A 23,596-nucleotide genomic window follows, 5' to 3' on the forward strand; every position below is an offset into this window, starting at 1 on the left:
GGCTCCAAAATTCATTCACATTTAAAGTATCTATATTTTAATCATGATTAATCTAACTATAGTTACAAAATCTAGACCTACTTCATATCTAAGCCTAAATCCAATACAAAAATTTCAGCTTCCAATTTATCAAGTATAATTTTTATTAAAACTTTTAAACATAAAGGTAAATCTAACACAACCTAACAGACAGTAAGCAAGAAAAAACAACGCAAAAAGCAAAAAGTGCAATAGAAGAAAACAGTTAAGAAAAGTAGGGAAAAAAGGGGGGAAAAGTATAAAAAAGTGGTCTTCAATATGCTTCACAGCAGGAAAAAATATACTTTGATTTCTCTTTCTAAAGTTAGATCATATTACTCTTCTTTCTATCATCTATCCTGCCTAATCATCATAAGTGATAGACTCATAGAATCATAGGGTAGAAGGGACCTTGAAGGCCCTCTAATCCAAATCCCTGCCCAAAGCATGAATCCTTATACTATCCTATACTATGTTGGACAAATGGTTGAAAATCTCTTTTCTTGAAAACCTCCAGTGATGGAGCACCCACAACTCCAGGAGGCAAGCTATCAATTGTTGTCACTATCAGAAAATGTCTCCTTACTTCTAGGTTGAAAATCTCTCTCTCTCTCTCTCTCTCTCTCTCTCTCTCTCTCTCTCTCTCTCTCTCTCTCTCTCTCTCTCTCTCTCTCTCTCTCTCTCTCCCTCTCCCTCTCCCTCTCTCCCTCTCTCCCTCTCTCCCTCTCTCCCTCTCCCTCTCTCCCTCTCTCTCTCTCTCTCCCTCTCTCTGCACTACTCCCTGTGACAGCCCTTCAAGTATTGGAAGACTGCTATTATGTCTCCCCTAATCTTTTCCTTTGTTTAAGCTAAACATACCTAGTTCTCTTAGCCATTTTTCATACAATTTACCTTCCAGACCCCTTATTATCTTAGTTGCTTTTCTCTACACTCTTTCAAGAGTCTCAGCATCTTTTTTGCATCATGGAGACCAGAACCAGACACAGTATTCCAGATGTGGCCTCTAGTGCAATATAAGGTGGTTCTATCACTTCCCCTCATCTTTATGTTATTCCTTTGTTGATGCAGTCTAGGACTGCATTGGCTTTTTTGACAGCTATAGCACGCTGCTGGCTCATACTTAAAAAGGTGTCCACCAGGATACCTAGATCCCTTTCACAGGCACTGCTCTTGAGCCACGTACCACTTATTCTGTATCTATGAATTTGGTTTTTCCTGCCTAAATGCAGGATCTTACTTTTCTTACAACTGAACAGCATCTTGTTGGATAAGTTTATTTTTTTCATTTTATGCAGAAAGTCCATGAAATTATTCCAGTCATCAATAGAGGTAGATAAATTCTATAATTTAAGAAGTTAATTTATCTATTTCAGCAAAATCTGTCAACTTCACCAATCATACCTTCATAGTTGGTAGTATCGTATCCTTCCATCTCTGTACATGTAATAATCTTGATGCTGTGATCATATATTGAAATGATCTTCTATGGCTTTTTTCTGACTAATTCTTGTCCGCCAAACATGATAAAATATCCCCTCACGTTGTTCACATTTCCAACATAAATTTGAAGTATCTTTATACATTCTAGGTAATATCTATGGCTTCATTTACAAATGATACATCATTTTATAAAGATTTTCTCTTTCAAATCATAACAAATAACCTCAATGTAAAATTCAACTCTTGTAATTACATATTTCCCCTTGATCCATCTGTATATTTGCCAAGTGCCCTGTTATGTATATAGGGGATGTTTCCGCAGTAGTGAGCCACTGACACCACCAGGTGGCAGGGTACCCTGTCCGGATTGGCAGGGTAGTCCTTGGCGGGAAATCCAGATAAGGGGATTGGTCCCAGATATACCTGGCTAGGTATATAAGAGGGGCTAATAGCTCTTTGTCTCCAGTCATGTGTTAACCTCAGTAAAGGTCTATTATGCTGAGCCCTGTTGTCTGGAGTCATCCATGCGGTCCAGAACCCACCACATAATACGCCCACATTTTGATCATGTGACCATGGGGACACAGATCAATGTAAGCGCAAGGACCATTGTGACTCATTTTTTTCAGTGCCACTATAACATTGATCAATCAATAAATGAATGGTTGTAAGTCAAGGACTACTTGTATTCCTTATTCTCAATATGGCCCATCTAATAAAATGATTTTAAAATACAATTTAATCCTTACCATACCATGAATTACCCATACAATCCAAAACTCAGGTTGTGACTTTTTCTCTGTAAAAATCTCTTATTTCTCAGCAACATCCATTCTTTCACCGAGACCAAACCCCAGGCAGCAAAATACAAATTTAAATCTAGTAAACCCAGATTTCTGGTAAACTCCTCTTTCCTTTATATGTTGTTACGCTTTATATTTAACTCTTAGGTTTTTTTTCCTTTGCCATAAAAAATTAGCTGTATCTTTTAAATGGTGCATCCATTGTCAAAACATTGTATTGTCTGAAACAAAAACATCATTCTTGGCAAAACATTCATTTTTAATCACAGAAATTCTCCCCAGCAGTGACAATTTTCTTTCTCCTAGACAAGCCTTTGTGAATGCCAGACTACGCTTTGCAAATATATAAGCTCATGTATACATTTATCTTAGTAGTTACTGATTATATGAAAAAAAAATATTTTGGGAAAGGGTATGAAATCTAGAAGGAAAATATACTTTTATCCCATCCCCAGCATTGTATTCCTGTTGCAATGCTCCCTAAGTCTGATTGCATTCACTTTGTTCTTTGTGCAGGTTGTCCATTCTTAGTATCATTTTGACTGGTTTGTTAATGTACTTGGAGATTGCATTCTTTCTATTCATTTCTGTCTATATTCCAGATATTGGAATGAAAACTATTTCACCCATAAAAATTTCTCCTTCATCACTGTCACATTAGTTGAAGAATTTGTCTCTGGTTGGATTATGTAGTTCTGACAGTTTATTTCCAGCTGAAAGTAGCTCCTTATTTTTACTATTTCTTTTTGAGAACTGGGAAAGATTTTCACTTTATGAGTAAATCTGTGAGTTTAGGAACGCCATATAGTTTTATGTTAGTATAGAATATTCAGATGTATTTCTAAAATTATTCTTAATTTTTGAAAAGCATTTCTCAGCATAAAGCTACTTGTTTAAACTAGACTTCTAAATGAATGTCCAGAAATATAATTAGTATAGGTATGTGTTTTTTTTTAACAACCAGCTTTACCTTTAATGGTTTTGTGCTGTGCGCAGCCTTTTCAGTACCAAGTTGTTTCCAAAGTACAAAAGATTTTGAATGAAAAAAATAAAATAAAACTATTTTAATCCATTTTAGTACAGAATTGAAAAATAAATATCTCTGCTGAAAGATAGATTTCCTAGGGCACAATAGGTCCTCCACCATATGACACTGAATTCTTATTCCTTTCAGTGGCCTTGCTAGAATGTCCAATGGAACAGGATTATGGGAGTTGCAGGTCAACAGTATCTGGAAGCTCACACACTTCTTATCTCTGATCTAAAGGTGTTCCCCATGGACTAGAGCCATGCAATGCGAAATAGTTCTCATAATTCTGTCATTGTTACAAACTTTAGGACAGAAAAATGGTGGACGTTTTAAGCTTCAGAAAGCAACCTATTTTTCCTGTTTCCTGGAAAAAGGGCTTAGAAAAGGAAAAGTGGTGGCACAGCAAAACTCTGGCAGGACTACTGTTGAGAAATAGGGTAAGAACTTAATTAAGAGGAGGAACTAAACCCTGTTCTCAGACACACACGTGGTCACCCCTTCATTTGAGGTTTGGCAGCGTGCTTTCTTTCCCACAGTAGCAGCTCTGTTGCTGTTTTGGAACAGAGTAGTGCCTCTCACCCTCCCTTATTTCCCCTCCATTTCAGTCTGCAGGGGTCCCTCCTTGGCAGCCCTTTCCTTCCGTAAACATTTGGTGACAAGCCAACCCCATGCAAAAGGCACTCCCTCCCTGGCTTCCCCCATTCATGACATAGCAAGAAGGAAACTCGACTCCACACATTCATGGTGGGTGGAGTGGGGGTCTGCTTCCCCCTCCTCTTTTCCTCCAATCATAACCCAGCTGCAGTAGGAAACAGAGCTCACTCCAGAAAGCGGGACTTTTGCTCAAGGGACTTTTACTTGTTCCAAATAGTGGCTTTATTTATTTTTTTTAGACTTTTGTTCTCTATTTCCTGATCTTAAATTCTGGGAAAAACTGACCATTACTTCAGCCTTAACATTATATATACTATAGCTTGCTACATACATAATCCATAAACTCTAGCTGAACAACTGTAGCAGTGTTTCCATTTGGCAGAAATTTGCTTCCTGCAAATGCCCATTTCCTCCCCACCCACCCCCCAAAATCTGGTGTTTTCCAGCGGTGTTAGTCTGTGGTTTCCATAATCCGCATGCAGCTCCAGTAGGACACCAGGTTAAAAAAAATGTTACCTTGGCCAATAGAATTAGAGTTTTTTACAAAATGATTCCACTGTTCACAACAAACCTCAAAATGTTTATAATTGTTAAACATAAGGAAAAGATGTTGTGCTATATTAAAAAGAAAGTTTAGGAGTAGGAAAGCAAAAATATCCATTACTTTTTTTAATAAAAGTACAGGTTATTACTATAATTTATTTTAGATAAAGGGCATTGATCACATTCTCTTTTATTTTTATTAATGCCATTATATGTATACAATTTCTGTAATGTAGCCTTTCCTATGATTTATTTATTTTTATTTTATTTTTTATTAGATTTATATACCGCCCTTTCCGGAAGGATCATATACCTAGCACAAAAAACTTTTTCCTTCATTATCCAAAACTGCTTATCAGAAAGTCTTTTTAATCAGAGATAAGTAAAACACTTTAAGTCAATGTAAATGTTCCTCTTGTAATGGAGCTTATGGGTCATTACCCAAAGAAAAATTACTTTTGTCCGATTTGGGGTAATTTACCCAGGTTTGGGAAAGGGTACTCTAGGAGTATTGGATGACACTTGTAAATTCCCAACTAGAAGCTGTAATGGATGGGAATAATAGGAGTTGAAATCCAATACACATGAAAGGCATCAGGTAGAGACAAACTACCCAGCTTGATTCCTCATTTTCTCCAAGACTGAAAATATTTTCAAAGGATTACAGTGAAAACCTTCTACAATAACTGGATTTTCCCCATTTGCATCACAGGACAAGGAAACAAAAACATGTGCAACTACATTGGAAATCCACCATGTTTAATCATTTACAATAAGTTAGAAGATGCTGTTATAACATAAGAATGATGAATTTATTATGCAAGAATGCTTTAGTTATGCAAAAGCAACCCTATAGTTCTCTGGGCCGGGCCAGATTGCATAACATCATTGAGCAACTGCAGGAATTTGTAAAAAGGAGGATTGGTTTTGATCTGAGATTGCATACACCATTATTTGCAATCAGAAAGTAGAAAAGAAGTTTGATGAGAAAGTACACCCAGTTTTATCCTCCCAACTATTGGAACTTTCTATTTCAAAATAATATTGCTAGCTGCAGGTGTGGGATACAAAACATGCCTGAAATCATAGCTGTTCTGCCATTGAAAGGTTTACTAATTTATCTTCTTCAAAGTTTCTTGGATTTCTTTGATTTTATATAATATACATATATTGGGAGGTTCTGTTCATTTTATGATTGTATATATTGTTCTGTTGGTTGTAAGCTCTCCAGAGTCAGTTTTAAGATGGCCAACTCTGCAAATGCTTAAATAAACAATATATTATTTATATACCTTTACTATAATAGTAATATTACTGTTACAGCATCTAACTACTTGATATTAGTCTCCTTCATGGTGAGCAAAGGATCAAAGAGATGCTGTATTCCTCCCAACAGCCATGTTTCTGCTAAATTCAGAAAATGTTCAATATAGTGAAAAAAGTAAGGTTTTACATTTAGGCAAGAAAAACCAAATGCACAGGTACAGTATAGGTGGTACCTTGCTCAGTAGCAGTAACTGTGAGAGGGATCCTTTAGTCCTAGTGGACAATCACTTAAATATGAGGCAGCAGTGTGCTGCAGCTGCCAAAAAAACCCACACAGCTGCAATAACAGAGGGATAGAATCAAGATCACGTGAATTGTTAATACCACTTTACAATGCCTTGGTAAGGCCACACTTAGAATTCTGCATCCAGTTTTGGTCACCACGATGTAAAATAGATGTTGAGACTCTAGAAAGAATACAGAGAAGAGCAGCAAAGATGATTAGGGGACTGGAGGCTAAAACGTATAAGGAACGGTTGCTGGAATTGGGTATGTCTAGTTTAAGGAAGAGAAGGATGAGGGGTGACATGATAGCAGTGTTCCAATATCTCAGGGGTTGCCACAAAGACAAGAGTCAAGCTATTCTCCGAAGCACTTGAAGGCAGGACAAGAAGCAATGGATAGAAACTAATCAAAGAGAGAATCAACCTAGAAATAAGAAGAGATTTCCTGACAATTAGAACAAGTAATCAGTGGAACAACCTGCCTCCAGAAGTTGTGAATACTCCAACACTGGACGTTTTTAAGAAGAGACTGGACAGCCATTTGTCTGAAATGGTATAGGGTTTCCTGCCTGAGCAGGGGATTGAATGAGATGACCTCCAAGGTCCATTATTATTATTATTATTATTATTATTATTATTATTATTATTATTATTATTATTATTATTATTATTCCTCGATTAGGAATATTATATTATTATTATTATTATTATTATTATTATTATTATTATTATTATTATTATTATTATTATTATTATTATTATTATTCCTCGATTAGGAATATTATATTATTATTAAGGTAAAGGTAAAGGTTCCCCCGCACATGCATGCTAGTCGTTTCCGACTCTAGGGGCCGGTGCTCATCTCCGTTTCAAAGCCGAAGAGCCAGCGCTTGTCCGAGGACATCTCCGTGGTCATGTGGCCGGCATGACTAGACGCCAAAGGCGCACGGAACGCTGTTACCTTCCCACCGGAGTGGTCCCTATTTTTCTACTTGCATTTTGACGTGATTTCGAACTGCTAGGTTGGCAGAAGCTGGGGCAAGTAACAGGCGCTCACTCTGTTACGCGGCACTCGGGATTCGACCCGCCAAACTGCCGACCTTCCGATCGACAAGCTCAGCGTCCTAACCCACTGAGCCACCGCGTCCCCTTATATATTATTATTATTATTATTATTATTATTATTATTATTATTATTATTATTATTATTATTATTCCTCGATTAGTTTTAATTTTCAAGAACAACCTCCCCCTATGCCTGAAGAGAAAAGTTTTTGATCAGTGTGTGCTACCTGTTCTAACATATGCCAGCGAAACATGGATACTAACCCCACAAACAATATAAAAGCTATGAGTGGTGCAAAGAGCCATGGAAAGATACATGCTCAGCATCACAAGACAAGATAGAAAGACCTGTACATGGATTAGAGAACACAAATGTACGATGCCATCAAAAGAGTAAAAGAATTGAAATGGAAATGGGTTGGTCACATAGCAAGAAAAAACAATGGCAGGGGGACTAAGGCAGTCATAGAATGAATTACACTTGATAGAAAGCATCCACAAAAGAGACCTAAACAAGATGGAGTGATAACATCAGCAAGTATTATGGGCCCAACTGGCAAAGGAATGCTCAAGACCATATTGGTCTATTTGCTTTGTTCAAATGTTCAGGCACCAAACTTTTTTACCCTGCCCTATAATAACTACGGTACAATCTTCTTTTTCTAAGCTTCAAGAACCAGAGACCTGATTTTCTAATTCATCTCTGAATAACAGAGTGGAGAAAGAAAAATCACATGATAATTAGTATGGCTTATTCATGTTAATGTAAAATATCATCTATATCAGTGGTTCTCAAAACTGTGGTCCACAGACCCCTGGGGAGAGCACGGTGTTGTCACAGGGGGTCTGCAAAGACTTGAAGAAATGTTATGATTCAAATCTTGAGTCTTGGTGGTCCGTGGCCATGGTCCATGGTCACAAAAGGTATTTAAAGGGGATCTATAGTGAAGAAAAGGTTGATCCTGAATATGTATTAATTTATTACAGCATCTGAATGAACAAAATTAATCTTACCATCTGGGTGGTTTTACATGTCCCTAAAATATATTACAAATTAGAGATAGTTGGGCTAATGCCAATACTATGGAATCCTTAAAAGTCACTAACTTTTCCTAACTCTTACTAACGCCTTGGCATACACTTTTTAGGTGTCTTGGGGAAAAATATAAAAATGTACACCTAAAAGGGGTCTGACTTAACACTCATAAGGGGGGAAAAATCCCAATTCCCCTAGCAGCATAGTGTCAATAACAAAGATAACTGAGGAATTCAACTGGTTTTTCAAGGCACCAACAATTTACAAGACATATATTCCTACTTGTAGTTTGGTTCTAATTATTCTTAATTCTATAATAAGTATTCTACTGCAACTAAACCAACATAGCAATTTCATAAAAAAGATTGCAGCCTAGCAAGAAATTTTATGCAGCATGGACATTTTAGAGGAGGTGTCTCAATTACTAAAGTGGAACGTAATAGTAATTAACAACAGGTGCATTTGAAGTGAACTTCAGTGCCAAAAGTATTTATGGGCTAGATACAGTAGTCTCACTAATTTAAACAGTTCATGCATCTATCTGTCTGGTCAATGCAGAATTAGGTGGTTATATTTAGATTAATAAATTTGTGTGCATCAAACTCTGCATAGGAGCAAACTATACAAGCATGTTTAATTTCTTTTGAGTTGTTGTTTGAACTTCCATGAAACACAACAGAACTTGCTACTGCATAAATTAGCAGAGATGGAGGAATGTTTCAAGGTGGCTGGGAAGATATTTTCACACATGAGCTTCTTAAAACTGAACAATATATATTTCTAACTTTTTCCTAGTGGAACTCCCGTTTTTCTTTAAAAAGTTTTGAGAAGCATATTCCACACTTCAAATCTACTAGTTTCCCTTCCCTTTAACTATAGTATACTGGTGTGTGAAGGTCTGGGTCTCACTAGTCTAACATTTTTGTGAATGTGCAGATTATGCCTCACTGCACTCAAAATAATGAACGAACCTTTATTATCAAAGTACAACATGTATACAGTGAGATTGGCTGAGCCTATTAATTGATGCAAATAGCACATATTAGTTTCATTCTCTTAAATGGCACTGTTGAATTTATTACTTCTCAATAATCTCAAAAGGGAAATGATTCAAATAATAAAATTACAGTTATTACTTACATACTGATTTTCTCCAATAATCCATGTTTCATAATTCGTGTTTTTTAAGAAAAGCAAAAATGTATCGATCATAGGAACAAAACTTGGAGAAAGGATTCAAAATGAACACTTTTCTAGGGATCAAAAGAAATTATCACCAAAGAAGTCTGTTACACTGCAACAAGTTAAGATTTTTATTCTTACCCACTGAACAGCCATTCTTTCTATTTCTCTAATGAAGCCTTTACTCACAGCAAAATCCTGTATTTTGTACCTTGATATTCTTCAAGATAGCAATATCATTTCACAGAATTATAGAAATGCAACTTCTTTTCCTCATGAGACTGATTCACCTAAACTGGACAAAAATGTAAGGCATCTTTATTAATTATGTTTCTTTAGTGAATTGCTTAGCATTTATTAGACAAAAAGTATATACTTCCATATATGACAGGGAATAACCACTTTCTTCTATTCTCATTTTCCTTCTCTGTATAAATCAATTATCTAATGAGTCTAAACCAGTCTGGGATCTTGTGGATATATTGAGAACACAATCCAGAATTCCATTCATTGTATACACTTAGAAAGAATGGTCAGTTTAGAATTATTGTGAATATAGCAATATGTGCTTTATTGCTTGGACCAACTGTCTTATTTATATACTATTTATTTATTTATTTACCGTATATACTATACTATATACTATTTATTTAGAATATTAAGTATCCTATGAGTGAGTTTGTTAAATGAGTCTGGGATGGTGTTTGTTAAAATTTTGATTAGGTACAAATGGAAAAGTTTATTATGCATTGGTTTGGAGAAAGTGTATGATAGTGAATAGGCATGAATTATAGAATGCTTTCTTTGACTGTGGAGTTGAAACAATAGCTCCTTATGATAAAAGCATGGATGAGAATAAATGGAATGCTTCCTGAAATTATTACTGAGGATCAAAAATTGATGGAAAAATTATAGGATATGGCAATATGCATGGAAGTATAGTAGTATGTAGTCTGTTTCAAGGAATGAATGTCTCAGAGGAGCAAAAATGGTAGATAAAAACATGTTCCTGCCAATTTTATAATATGGAAGTCAATGTTAGGCATGACAGGAAAATGTAAAGTTGGATGCAATGGGATCAGTCAAATCAACTCAAATAATCAATAGGGTGACAGATTGCTCTCACATCCAGATGCAGTGGGAATGGGTTACTTAATAAGTATGTGTGATGAAACAAGAAAAGAGGGGGTCAAGAATCCATGGGTGCTGAATGGGTTGAATACAAAGGCGAATGAGCAGAACAAAATGCATTGATTGAGATGGCTTGATCATTTAGATAACGAAAAAATATGAAATTACAAAAGATATGCTGGAAGAATGAATGGCTGAGAAGGGAAAGACTAAAAACTCATGGTGAGAAGGAACTTATGATCTCATCAAAAAGAGACATTTAAAGAACCAAAAGTAGTGTATGAAGTTATATATAGAAATGGTGCAAGTAATGATTGTAAGGATAGAAATATATGGAGAAGCATAATGAATAGTGCTGGTGTAAACCTGAATTAGATTTTCTGTTTTAAAAAATTCTTATCTTCATTTTGTTTATTTCTTTTCTCTGTGTTTGTGCTTAGCAAATGTTATTTACTTTGAAAGGGAATTATGTGTTGGGTATGCATGTATGTTCTCTGAATGTAGTTGAAATCACAACAATTGCCCATAAAAAATATTACAAGATCTATACTAAAAATACACTTCGGATATCAGATTTATACTGCAGGCTGCTTAGTAAAATCTATTTAGTATAAATATTTCTATTGTACATCACCCAGAGTCATGTTTTGTGAGATGGGTGGCTATATAAATATGATCAATAAATTTATTTATTTATTTATTTTAATTCCATTTATATCCCGCCCTTCTCCGAAGACTCAGGGCGGCTTACAAGCTTAGCAGTAGCCTTCATTCTATGTATATGCCTGCTTATTAGGGCTTTCACACACACCCCAAGCGGCATTATTACAAAGTCAGCTTAATTGCCCCCAACAATCTGGGTCCTCATTTTACCTACCTCGGAAGGATGGAAGGCTGAGTCAACCTTGAGCCTGGTGGGATGCGAACCTGCACTAATTGCAGGCAGCTGGTGTTACTTAAGGAGGCATTAGCCCACTGCTCCACCAAGGCTCTATTGAATCAATAGTAACCATGGCTTTCAATGAGCGTAAAAAATTGGGAATCCAAATGTCTTTGATATCAGTGCTAAAGTGGCATATTAAAAAAAGGCCATAAAGATAGAAAGAGTTGCTCAGGTAGAGAAATAATTCAAATTATGGCTGTGTTTCTCACAAATAATTGAAGTCTAATATTTCTTAACTACATGACCATGGACTACAGTAAGGAATTCATGATCAAATTCTTCTACATTTAAAAATCCACACACACGTGTATCCATACAGGAAATGAACATTCCAGGCAAAAGGCTAGGCTCTTTGTGTAGTTATTTTGCTATATATGAAGACTTCCTGGGATGAAAACACTTTCCATTCTGTTACTTGAACTACAATCTAAGGTAGATATGGTTAACCTCAGATTTACTACTTCATCTTTTGTTTTTAAGAATGAAGTTGAAGGGCCTAACTGAGCAAACTAAAAAACAAAAATATTATTCTGTTGTGTTCCAATTCATTTTAAAAAAATACCTTTATTTCATAACTATTGGCCTGAATGTATTCACAGAAAAAGATAAGATGAAAACAATTATTTTAATAAGAAGCCAGTGTTTCCTAGACTTCTCATAATTTTTCTGAATCACCATTGGAGATCATTTTCATAATTTTTACATCACTCTTGAGATTTAAAGAGACAATTACTTTTGTCCTACTAATTATATTTCCAAATGAGTCACTATTCTCAGTATCATTTCTGACCAGAAAATATCAAGGTCAGGCCATTAATTCAGAAAGAGACATAAGACATAAGATCTTGAAGTAAATCAAGCAGAAAGGCAGAGCCATTTTTGAATGTCTAACTATGGCTCACTAGAGGCTTTGATTAATGAAAGAAGCATTCCCATTCTTACTAAAAAGAGTAGTCCCCCTAGTCCAGGGGCATCAAACTGCTGGCCCACAGGCTGATTGAATTATACAGAGACAGTGCCCACCCCACCTCCGGCAATGTAAAAAACGTCATGATAGGTCACATGACATGATGGGTTTGACACCTATCCCCTAGTCCTTCAAGTAGTCCTTCTGTGGCACAAGTAGATGCTTAAGAATGAATAAAGTAAAAATGAATCTAGGGCTTTCTATGTTAAGCCACAATAGAAAGTTTTCATTAAATGCTCTATGTTTTATTTATTTGCTTCATGTATCATTAAGGCAATGTTTCACCTGCTCTGAATTTTCATGCTAGAGAGCTATTAAAAATACAGGAGGAACCCATGAAGAGATGGCATTGATATGTTCAATAAAACTTCATGGGTTTTTAAAATAAATGTGCTATTGTTGTAAGCCATGCTAAACTCATGAAGGGGCAGATTAAAAATTAATGCCAGCCAATGAATTCCTAGTAGCAGAACTGGAAGTAGTACTAAAGTGCTTCCAGAGGAGGTTCCTAGCAGTACCAAAGATATTGAGTAATTATTGTACAATAATTCTCCCTTTTCTGTGATAAATGTTATCTGCATCTACTTAAAATTTCATTAAGGAAGTGAGTTAATTTTATAATAAATGTCTTAAGTATCTACACCATCACCCAAGAAAAATGAGGCACTAGAGGTACATCAACCTAACAAACCTCTTCTATGAAGTCACACTTTTGGCCTACCTCACAAATTCCTACTTGCTCTGCTTAGCAGCAGCTGTTCCTCCCATAATGCCGATAACTTTTTTTAAAAAGATCAATAACTTCTAATTTCCCAATTATATTTAATATCACATTTTATGTCTGCCTTGTCCTAATGAATTATGGAAAATAAACATCAACTTTTCCTAATTTAATTCTCAAAACTATCCTGTATTAAAGCAAAATGCAGATAGTGAGCAATTCATAACAAATACCTGGTTCAAACAATACAGTCAACTACAAACTAGCTTACCTTATTACAGCATAATATGCAAACACAGCCAGTATAGTAAGGTTATGCCTCTGTGTCAGGAGAACTTAGACAATGAAACTGAATAAACCATAGTTTCATTGAGCATGTTCATAGCTAATGATAGTAAGAACACAGCCAATGCTTAAAATCAAGAGATCTACCATTCAAAATACAAGCCTTCCATTTATTACATCACATTATTTCTTCACTGCTTCACTATTATCTGAAATTCATCAATACAAGTATTTCCTAGTACAGACATAAGAGTAGGAGACAATGACTTACTTTGACCATTGACTTATAGCATATTATGTGCATATTAATGAATTTAGCCTTCAATTCTATATATACTTATCTGAGAGTAAATTCTACTCAATTCAGTATGTATTGGGGCCACACATCATGCTAAATCATACAGTAGTACTTTTGGTAATGATATAATGTCTTGTGTGAACCCACCCCATGTGCAGACATATAGCAAAATCATAAGCTTGCATCAATTAAAGTAGATTTCCCCCACACACACACAAAAGTAGGTTGTTTCTGAAGGAACAAGATATTTTTATTGCCTTGCTTCATAGGTCCTCCAGAAACCACTCCTATTTCTAAAACTTGCCTTTAATATTGAAGACCAAAAAAATAAAGGCTTTAAATGCTAACAAGAGTTCCATAGCGTAGTTTTGGACTATAATACAAAACTGACAGTCACTAAAGAGTTACAGATATTCCAAGTTATAAATAGTCAAATGCCTGGGGAAATAAAAATCTTTACTTCACAGAGAAAGGATTGTAAAATGGAGATCAAGTGAGTCTGCTTAGTGACGATTTCACCAATGAGGCATGGCTATTAATTGTTATGAGCCTGTGGAGTTACTATAGCTTATAGTAGGGACACCTGATTAAGAAGAAAAAAACCTTCCATGACATACACAGCTTTAAAAGTAAGGCTAAAAACAAGGGGCTTCAAACCAATTGGGATATGATCCCACATCCAGATCCCTGCTAACATAATTATACCCCCCCACACACACACACCTGAAGGTACTTTTGTGCTTACCTTTGGTTGAAGACATAAGAAATAGAACTGGAAGAGAATCATGCAGTCCCTACTATCAAATGTACAAATGCAGCATATATATTGCAAAAGAAACCTGATTCTTTAGTACATTTGATTTAACTGAGAGATAACTCTCACCCTTAGCTTTCTCAACAATCCCCCACTGTGGTTTTACTGCAGCTATGTTATGTTTTTATAGGCTCTACCTCTCCCTCAAACAGTCTTTCCATTCTAGTTGGGTCACAATTGGAACAATGCTTTAGAGTAAACAATCTAACCTCAAGTCTTGTCAAATTGAGTAAGCATTCATTATTAGCAACTGCTAATTTGATTTCAATGGAGTTTAGGCAGAAACTGTTTGAAGTGCTTGGAGCTTACTGGTGTTTAGTTGGTCTCATCCTGGTCAACCCTACTCATACCCCTCCATTCAGCCTTGGATATATATATTGTCCGAAATAAGATTGGGAAAGAAGCTGAAGAAATATTTCAAATGTAATGCATACTATTCTCCAGAAAGTGTAAAACAAAAAGTCTATTGAACACTGATTGTTTCGTGTCCTTGTTTACTACTTAATGTTCAGTCATATAGAACTGAAGGACATTGCCATCAGATTGTATGCATGCTGATTATTTGCTTAAAAGTATATTTTGAAGATATAAAAATACAACCCTTGGATAACAAACAATGAGAGGTAATTTTAGGATCAAAAATATGTTCACGTTCCATAGATGAGAATGGTATGTCCATCAGCCAAATGCCAACTTGTCCAACTGAATGCCTTCCATATATTTTTGGTCTTCAACTTCCAATTACCGGTAGCTATCATAATGGTCAGGACATAAGTCCAATGCTTACTTAAGAGTCTTAAGTTGGGTATGTCCCATACTCTGCAACAGAATAGCCAGACAAGAAAATGAGCCAAAGCAAATTCTTTATTCCTACAAAGATCAAATACCTACAAGGATCAGAAAAGGAGTAGAGAAAGACTTGCAATGTTTTAATCTTCCTTTCTCAAAACTATCTTCTGAAGTCAAAGATGAGCAGTTTTGTTTCCACTTCTTTTACGACTGCTAAAGTTTGAAAATGTTTTTGGGGGATAACCTCAATGTTGATCCCAATCCTATCCTAATCCCAATCCTGATCCTACCCCACCCTAAACCCTAATCCCTAACCTGATCCTATTTTGTCCCCAACCTATAAATTTCAATAAAATCTTTTTTAAAAAAGATTGCTATTTTTTTTCACACTGAGCCTTCTACATTTGGTACTACGGCAGAATTTTAGCTACATGACGAAATTAAGCAGCTGAAGCTTTGCTCAACACGGAGGTACAGAGTTGAGAAAACATTAAATGAACAAGATTGTTTGCCCCATAGTTGTAGAAAGGATATCCACTCAGAAGAAGCTGCTCACATCATTCAGTATGCCTTCTGCAATCACCAGCCATTTTAATCAGCACCTCTCTCTTGGTACTTTGTGTATATAGCACAGCATGGGAATATATTGCAATTTATTAGACAAGGATATCTTTAGAAAGTCCTGTATATACATAGTAAAGGTAAAGGTTCCCCCGCACATGTGTGCTAGTCGTTTCCGACTCTAGGGGCCAGTGCTCATCTCCGTTTCAAAGCCGAAGAGCCAGCGTTTGTCCGAGGACGTCTCCGTGGTCATGTGGCTGGCATGACTAGACACCAAAGGCGCACGGAACGCTGTTACCTTCCCACCGTAGTGGTCCCTATTTTTCTACCTGCATTTTTACGTGCTTTCGAACTGCTAGGTTGGCAGAAGCTGGGACGAGTAACAGGCGCTCACTCTGCTACACGGCACTCGGGATTCGACCCGCCAAACTGCCGACCTTCCGATCAACAAGCTCAGCGTCCTAACCCACTGAGCCACCGCGTCCCTTTTTTGTATATACATACAACTGTGTAATTACATACAATATAAATATGTTTGGAAACATTCTTAGGCAGGAACAAGTTGACAATTTGCTGATCTTCTAAACAGAAAAATTATGCAGCTACTTGGGACCCCAATTCTTGACAAATTTGATGTGATTTTTGGACTTATACTTGACAAAGTAATCATTTTTATGCATATGCACATCTAATTTATCTGATCTCAAATCATCCTCATCTTCATCCTAGGATATAGCAAGCAGTTTTTTAAAAAATATTTTGTAACATTTTCTTTGAGGAAGGCTGTAAAGCAATGAAGAGAGCTCAGAGGAGACCACAACATTTAAAGTAGGCCAGGTTCCTGTCCACTCAGTGAAACATGACTGATGTCCAAGCAGCTGCTTCTAATACAATCTGAGAAAAATCTGACTTGCCCACAAGCAGAGATGGCACGGACAGAACAACTGGCCTCTGTCAGGTTTCCTTTATTATTTAAAGAATCCACATTAGGAGATGTACAGTATAAGAGTATCCCAGCTGCAAAGAATACTTCGCAAGCAAATCACCTTGAATAAGGAAATGCAGATAGTAATTTGGTAGACTGACCTGTGACAGTCTTAGGCATCATTCCAAATCTACTGTTCATCAGCTTTCACTGCAGAAACTCAAGGATTCTCAAAGGGCATCAAGAAGGGAAAAGCCATGGACTTTCTTCTGCTTGACTGTCTCACCAAAAGTAACTCTCTTACTCACTTGGCAATAAGATCCCATTACAGTCTTCTTCCCCTGCTCTAGTTGTTCAGATATTTGTAGATGATACTAATAAACCTATGACTTTGTTATATTCTAATTCATTACGAACTGGAACATGTTTTGCAAGTTTTTGAAGCAATGCAAGACCTGCTTGACCCAAGATTACTAGAATAAAAAAGAGAACGTGTTTATTCAGGAAATGATATTCTTGCTTTCCCATTTCCGTATCTGCCAAGTTAAGGAGGAGGGGTGTGCGCAATATACTATTTATTTGCAAATCTGGTCCTAGATTTTTAGCTGATATAAATTTTCCCATACAATGTCATATTAGGCAGAATTGTATGATAGCTAAAATGTTGTTCTTCTCAAATAGGAAAAGGGGTAACAATAGAAATACTTTCATGAGGAAGTTGCAGGTAACATGAGATCATGTTTCAAAATAAATGCTAAGGGTGTGGCATGGACATTTCATGGAATGAGGGTGTGACTAGAAAGCTGTTTGGTGCCAGGTCCCCGTGATCCCGAGTTCACTGCTAGGAAAGTGATTAATATTGGTGGCTGAGTAAGTGTTGTTCCTATGTACAAATATAGTAACGGCATGGTGGGCTTTCCAAATAACTATGTTCCCGCCACTGTTAACTGGAATTGAAATTACATAAAATAAACTAAATGGCAACACTTAATTCACCTTGCCTGATCTCAAAAATGCTATGCAAGTTTAGATAATACTTGGGTGGGAAAACGCCAGCAATCCCAAATCTGTAGGCTAGATTAAGAAGTAAAAAAAAAGAAAGGGATTTTTCCTAGAAGGTAAAGGTAGCTGTAGACATTGTTAAGAAAATGTAATGAATATGGCCATGAGATTACAAGGAATCACAGTTGACTTGAGGGAGTTTTGATTAAGTTCTGCTTCATTTACATGTTCATCATGTGATGATTGAACTATCAAGTGATAACTAGCATATATTCCAATCTAACATCAGAAATACATTTATTTCATTTGCTATTATCTCTCCCGCTCATGCTTTTTAAATGTTTGGATAGTTATGTCCTAGTCATTAGTAACTGGTTTCTGTGAGATATATCAGCTTGGAAAAACTCAGAAATTGACCTTCTTCAGCATAAAGCTTTCCAAATGGGTAGGTTATTCTGTAAATTGCTAGCCTACTGTGTCTGAAAAGTGACTAATTGGCAAAAACTGTCAGAAATTTGTCAAGCAGAATCCTGGTTCAAAACTGTCATGAACTCATTAGCTCCCTCAGGCTTGTCACCACCAACCTCAACTCTCATCTGTTATATGGAAATAATAGTAGTAATTTACTTCCTGGAGCTGCTTTTAAGACTGCTGAAAGAACTATTTGAAGTACTAGGAATATATAGTATAAATTATCTGGACAACTCTGCTAATCACTTGAGCTTTATTTTTTGAGCTATTCACTTCTTAAAAGTTTTGCTAGCCCCTTTGTGAGATGATAAAAGTCTGTTTTCAATGTGACTCAAGTTATTTCCACAGAAAGTCCCAGAATAAAAGAAGCAGTTCATTTTTTCTCTCTTCCATCCCTCCTTCTTGTTTGGTCTCTTTCTCCATCCTGCCTAAATAAGTCTACAGCTGCAGCACACACTCAGCTTCCTGACTGCAACACCTTTGCTGTGCTAGTGCAGACAATCACACATCCCAGGCAGAACCTGCACAATATGACAGGTACTTTGGCAGAATCAAAACGTAGAAAGACTGATCAAGCAAGCCAACTCTAAAGCATTACCAACGTCCCTATAGACCAGGAAAGACACATAGCATGGCTATTAAATATTGTTCCTTGTTTTTTTAAAAATTAGCTAAGAAAAGGGTAAGTGGCTCTTCTGTACCATTTCTGGGATTGAACTGACTCTGAACACTCATTTGCTGCCCAACAAATACTGCAGGCTGGACACAAGTGGCATCCTGGCACAGGGAAGCTAGGAGCAAACAGGCCCTTTCTGCAGCACTGGTGGCAACCTTCCTTGGAGTTTGTGTCTTTCTAGAGGGGGAAGGCAAGGCAGAGGAGGTTTGTAATCAACCTTGGCTTTCCATTTCATGAAGTTCCCAAATTCAGCCTGCCTTGACTAGCCAGGCAGCTGCAGGGAAATCAGGGATCATCTGGAGATTTAGAGGTGTTATCACAGGCACATGCATACACAATCGTTTTGGATGTTAAATACTGATAAGAAAGGGAAAACATGGGATTCTTCAGTAGACGCTGATCTCTAGGAGAGCTTCCTCCACTTGGCATGTTTCAAATGGATTGGGGTGCAAACCCCATTATTCTTGGCCAGCAAGGCCACAAAGGCTGTCGCCCATTATGGAAAGTCCCAAGTAGAAGAAAGCCAGGCTAGGAACACTCATTTCTAAGCTTCAACGAATTGGCCAGTTTGGAGCGATCCCCTTCCACCTTCCCTGCCCCAACATCTCCCGGACTCTTCTCCCAGGAAGCCTTGGGTTCTCCCAAACACAAAGAAGGTGGGAAAGAAGAGCTGGGATTGCATCGCTAGGAAGGGACGCCTGAGGAAGAGGGCAAGGGAAGGGAGCCAGCAAGCGGGGGGGGGAGAAAGGGGGGGCGAGGGAAGGCCCGAGGGGGGCACTGCATGAGATAGAAATAGAAGACAAAAGGGAAAATGCTTGGAAGGAGGGCGACAGAGGTGACAGGAGGGGAGACAAGGGGCAGGAGGCGTCAGAAAAGGGCTCGGGAAATAAGGGGTAAGGCTGGGATTAGCCCGCGGGGAGGGAAGTGAGGCGGCGGAGGGTCCCTTTCCCGGGGGGGGGGGGTTGCCGATCCTTCTCGCACTCACCCATCGCCCGTTGTCTTTCAGCAGCAGCAGCGGCGGCGGCGGCGGCGACTCCTCTGCCTCCTGGGCCCCCGGTGGAGAGATGTGGGGATCCTCAGCGACGTCTCGCCCCATTCCTGATTCTGGCAACCACGGCCGCCCCCCGGCATGGCTCAGTCCGGGTGAGAGCCCGCCACCTCCCGCCCTCCGCCCCAGCAGCAGCAGCAGCAGCGCAGCCTCTGCAGGGGTGGGAGGGGGCGAGGCAGCAAGAAACGGGGGTGCGGAGGGCGGCGGCAGAGCAGGCGAGCGCCCAGGCTGCGGGTGATCGCAGCCGCGGGGGAAATCACTTCCCGCAGAAAAAAGAAATCGAATGCTAACGACGATGATGATGATGATAACGATGATAACAATGTGCTCAGAGCTCCTCCCCCGTCTCCTCCTCGGAAGCCTTGCACCATCCAAAGAGGGAGCCCGACGTTAACGGGATAGAGAAGTCGGCGGTCGGGAGAGCTTCGGCTTCCCCCCCCCCTTGGCTGTGGCGCGCCTGGCAGGTCAGCCCGCTGCCTAAACTGCGGCAGTCATTCAAAGGAGTGCGTGCAAGCGGAGCCCTCCCTCTCTCTTCCGCCGCCCCCCTCCCCGCCGCCCATCTCTCGCTCGGCCCCCGAGGCGCCTTCCCAGTCCCCGGCTAGCTTTCCCATCACCTCCCGCCCTTCTCCGCTTTAAAAATATCCCGATTGTCCCCCTCCAGACGCAAAGCAGGGCGTGAGGGGGCGGGGGAACGGGCTTCTCGAACAGCCGGGGAAGGAGGGAGCGGAGCGGGGGGGGAGATTAAGTCATCCGAGCATCATTCTGACCATCAGAGAGACAGGCAGGTTAGCGCGAGCGCGTGTTCCCCCCCCCTCCCCCGCCGCCGCCGCCGCCGCCTTTAATCTTGAAAGCGCCCCTTCCCAGTTCCCAGACGGATCTTGGAGCTCGAGGAGAAAACTCCAGGCTTTGCTGCTGGAGACCAGCCCTCTTTCTCTCCTCTCCGCGCTCCTGTTCTACCTCCGCAGTGAAAAGGAATACAAAGGAACGCCTTGTGGTCAGACGCCGGCGGGGGCGGGGGGGGGGTTTAGTATTAGAAGGAGGAGACTGCTTGGTGGGCTCTGACAGTGTCTGAAGTGGTCGACCACTTTGGAAGAATTTTTTTAAAAAAAATAGCAGCCCCCACCCTGGAAGCAAAGGAAGGAGGTCAAGATTCTTCCTTCCCCAAACACCTGAAAGGTGCAATGCAGGAGCGGGTTCCTGGCACCCAATTCAGAAATGCATAGAACTGAATTCCTGCTGATCTCAATACATATGTGTACTGTAAAATGGGCAGAATAGGGACTCATCTGAATGTCAAATCAGGGCACGGTTCCCCTCTGCAGTTTGGATTCCTGGCACTTCTGGAACAACAAACTGAACATATTTGAGGGATTTTTCCCAATAGGCCATTCCTATTTCTCAGGGTGATAAACCTGCATCTTTTTCCTTTCCAAGCTGAAAATCTAAATGTTTTCCCTACAAAATAGATTTTTAAATATAGAAATATATTGTAAACACTGCACCCTCCCCCACACACACACTGTTCTCAAACTACATACCGTAACTTTACATCACTATGAAAATAACCCTCTGACCCAGTTATCCGGTGGGTGATCCCACAACCACATAAGAATGCTGTGTGAAAAGGCAATGGGAAATTCTTAGGGTGGAATCTCTGGGGCAATGCTTTCCCACAGGGCTGTTCCACATGTGCTTCCATTGTTGATACAGATTTCATTTTAGAAGCTTCTCTGCTCTATCTTCAGCTGTCTTTTGAAATTGATGGACAGAGAGTACCTGAACTACAGGTGGATCCTTCCTGAGATGCCACTTCCTCCCATTCCTAGGAATCAGGAAATGACAGTGTTCAGCCAGCAGAAGTTAAGAAGTACCAATAACAGGATGACTCCAGATGATGTTTATTTGTCACCCGCTAGTTCTTTTAAAATCAATGACAATGACAAATGAGCTCTGTCCTCAACAACTGCTGCAAGTGAGTGGCTGTGCTGGCAATGAATCCAGTTTGATCCTCATGGTTGGCAGCACCCAGAAGCAGGCTATAGACATAATAAAAACAATGACAACTATTGTCACATATAGCCATGTGTCAGAAAAAGCAATGAAAAACTTTTGATGCGCATAACGGTGACAGTACCAACAACACACAGCTGGCAGAATGCAATTCTCTTTCCAAGTTTAAATCAACCAACTGTGAAGCATAGACTTGTTTTTTAAACATAGGTCTAGTGGTCGTCCAAAAGTATCAAGCCTCAGAGATGTAGTGCTTTTTCAAAAAAATGGCTAAACCTCTGTTGGTAAGGAACGTACATAAGATATACAGATAAGTGCCTCTACAGAAATCAAGTGGCCAATCTTTTCAGCAGCCCATGCCAAAATGGTCATAGAGGGCAAATCTTAGCAAAGAGAAGGGAGAGATATACCCTCAATTGCGTGAAGTGGCCAGTGGGAGCTGGCCGGATTGTATCCTCAACCATGTCAAGCAAATAGGCCATCTATGAAGGATTCTAACTTGTACCCATGGCAAAAAAAAGTGGGAAACTCTGGGAATTGAAGTCCACATATCTTAAAGTTACCAAGGTTCAGAATTATTGATTTAGAGGTATTTGCTACAAGGTTAGGTAGCAAGGCAGAATGTTTTTTCAACATGGCTGAATGGTGCCCGTGTGAAGGAATAGCTCAATCTGTGGCTTTCTTTTGTATTCAGAAAATACCAATATAAATGAACATGGGGTAGGGTGGTGAGGGAAACCAATTCTGTGCCCTGATAAGTCTGCCAAAACATGGAAAGCATTATGCAAATTGACACAGAAGCTAATAAAAGCATGATTTCAAAATCTGTCTACAGATTCTGCTTCTTCTCCAATGTATTGTTGATCAGGAATCTAATGATAGCCTTGAAGTAACATAATGTGCAGTTACCTCAGCAGATCTTTATGGTCGTGAAAAGTCCTCTAGGAAACACCCAGTCCCCCTGAGGGGGACTGGTTGACTATTTCTGTACTCCTTTTTTTTTTTAAATTCCATTTATATCCCGCCCTTCTCCGAAGACTCAGGACGGCTTACAAGCTTAGCAGTAGCCTTCATTCTATGTATATGCCTGCTTATTAGGGCTTCCCCCCCCCCAAGTGGCATTATTACAAAGTCAGCTTAATTGCCCCCAACAATCTGGGTCCTCATTTTACCTACCTCAGAAGGATGGAAAGCTGAGTCAACCTTGAGCCTGGTGGGATGCGAACCTGCACTAATTGCAGGCAGCTGGTGTTACTTAAGGAGGCATTAGCCCACTTTATCTTAAGGAGGCATTAGCCCACTTTATCTTATCTACCGAGTGCCAGCTTTTCTGTGTAACAAAGTGCTAGCAAAGAAAACATATAAAGATGTGTCTCATCTTCTGTTCAGGGTTCCCTCTTGCTTGGTGGGGGGGCTGTCTTTATTCAGCTGAATAAACACATAAAGCTTATCAAGGCAAGCACTGAGGTTCTGTCTATTATACTGAGCCACACCTGAAAACTGGCAGAACATTTTCCCTTGCAATAAATGCCAATAAGGGAGACAATTTGTAGCTCAGGATTGAAATGAGGGATCCTAGGTGCTCTCTGAGCTTGGCTGTTTTCTTGCAGATGTTTCATTACTCAGCTAGGTAA

General features: G+C 39.0%; 1 protein-coding gene and 1 long non-coding RNA gene across 2 annotated transcripts in view; both read right to left on the reverse strand.

The window, feature by feature from the left end:
* Positions 1-20,173, reverse strand: part of MGAT3 (beta-1,4-mannosyl-glycoprotein 4-beta-N-acetylglucosaminyltransferase) — a 53,288-nt gene extending 33,115 nt beyond the window's left edge. The window contains exon 1 of the mRNA XM_083365144.1: positions 19,890-20,173. The gene's annotated coding sequence lies outside the window, so the exon portion shown is untranslated. The remainder of the gene's footprint in view (positions 1-19,889) is intronic.
* Positions 20,174-21,834: 1,661 nt separating this feature from the next.
* Positions 21,835-23,215, reverse strand: LOC310642757. The gene is made up of 2 exons (XR_014492956.1): positions 23,139-23,215; positions 21,835-21,988 (listed from the first exon to the last, which is right to left on the reverse strand). It is a non-coding gene; the product is annotated as an uncharacterized lncRNA (long non-coding RNA).
* Between the last annotated feature and the right edge of the window lie 381 nt (positions 23,216-23,596).

Source organism: Vipera ursinii, assembly GCF_947247035.1.
Source record: "Vipera ursinii genome assembly, chromosome: 6".
Lineage (NCBI taxonomy): Eukaryota > Metazoa > Chordata > Lepidosauria > Squamata > Viperidae > Vipera > Vipera ursinii.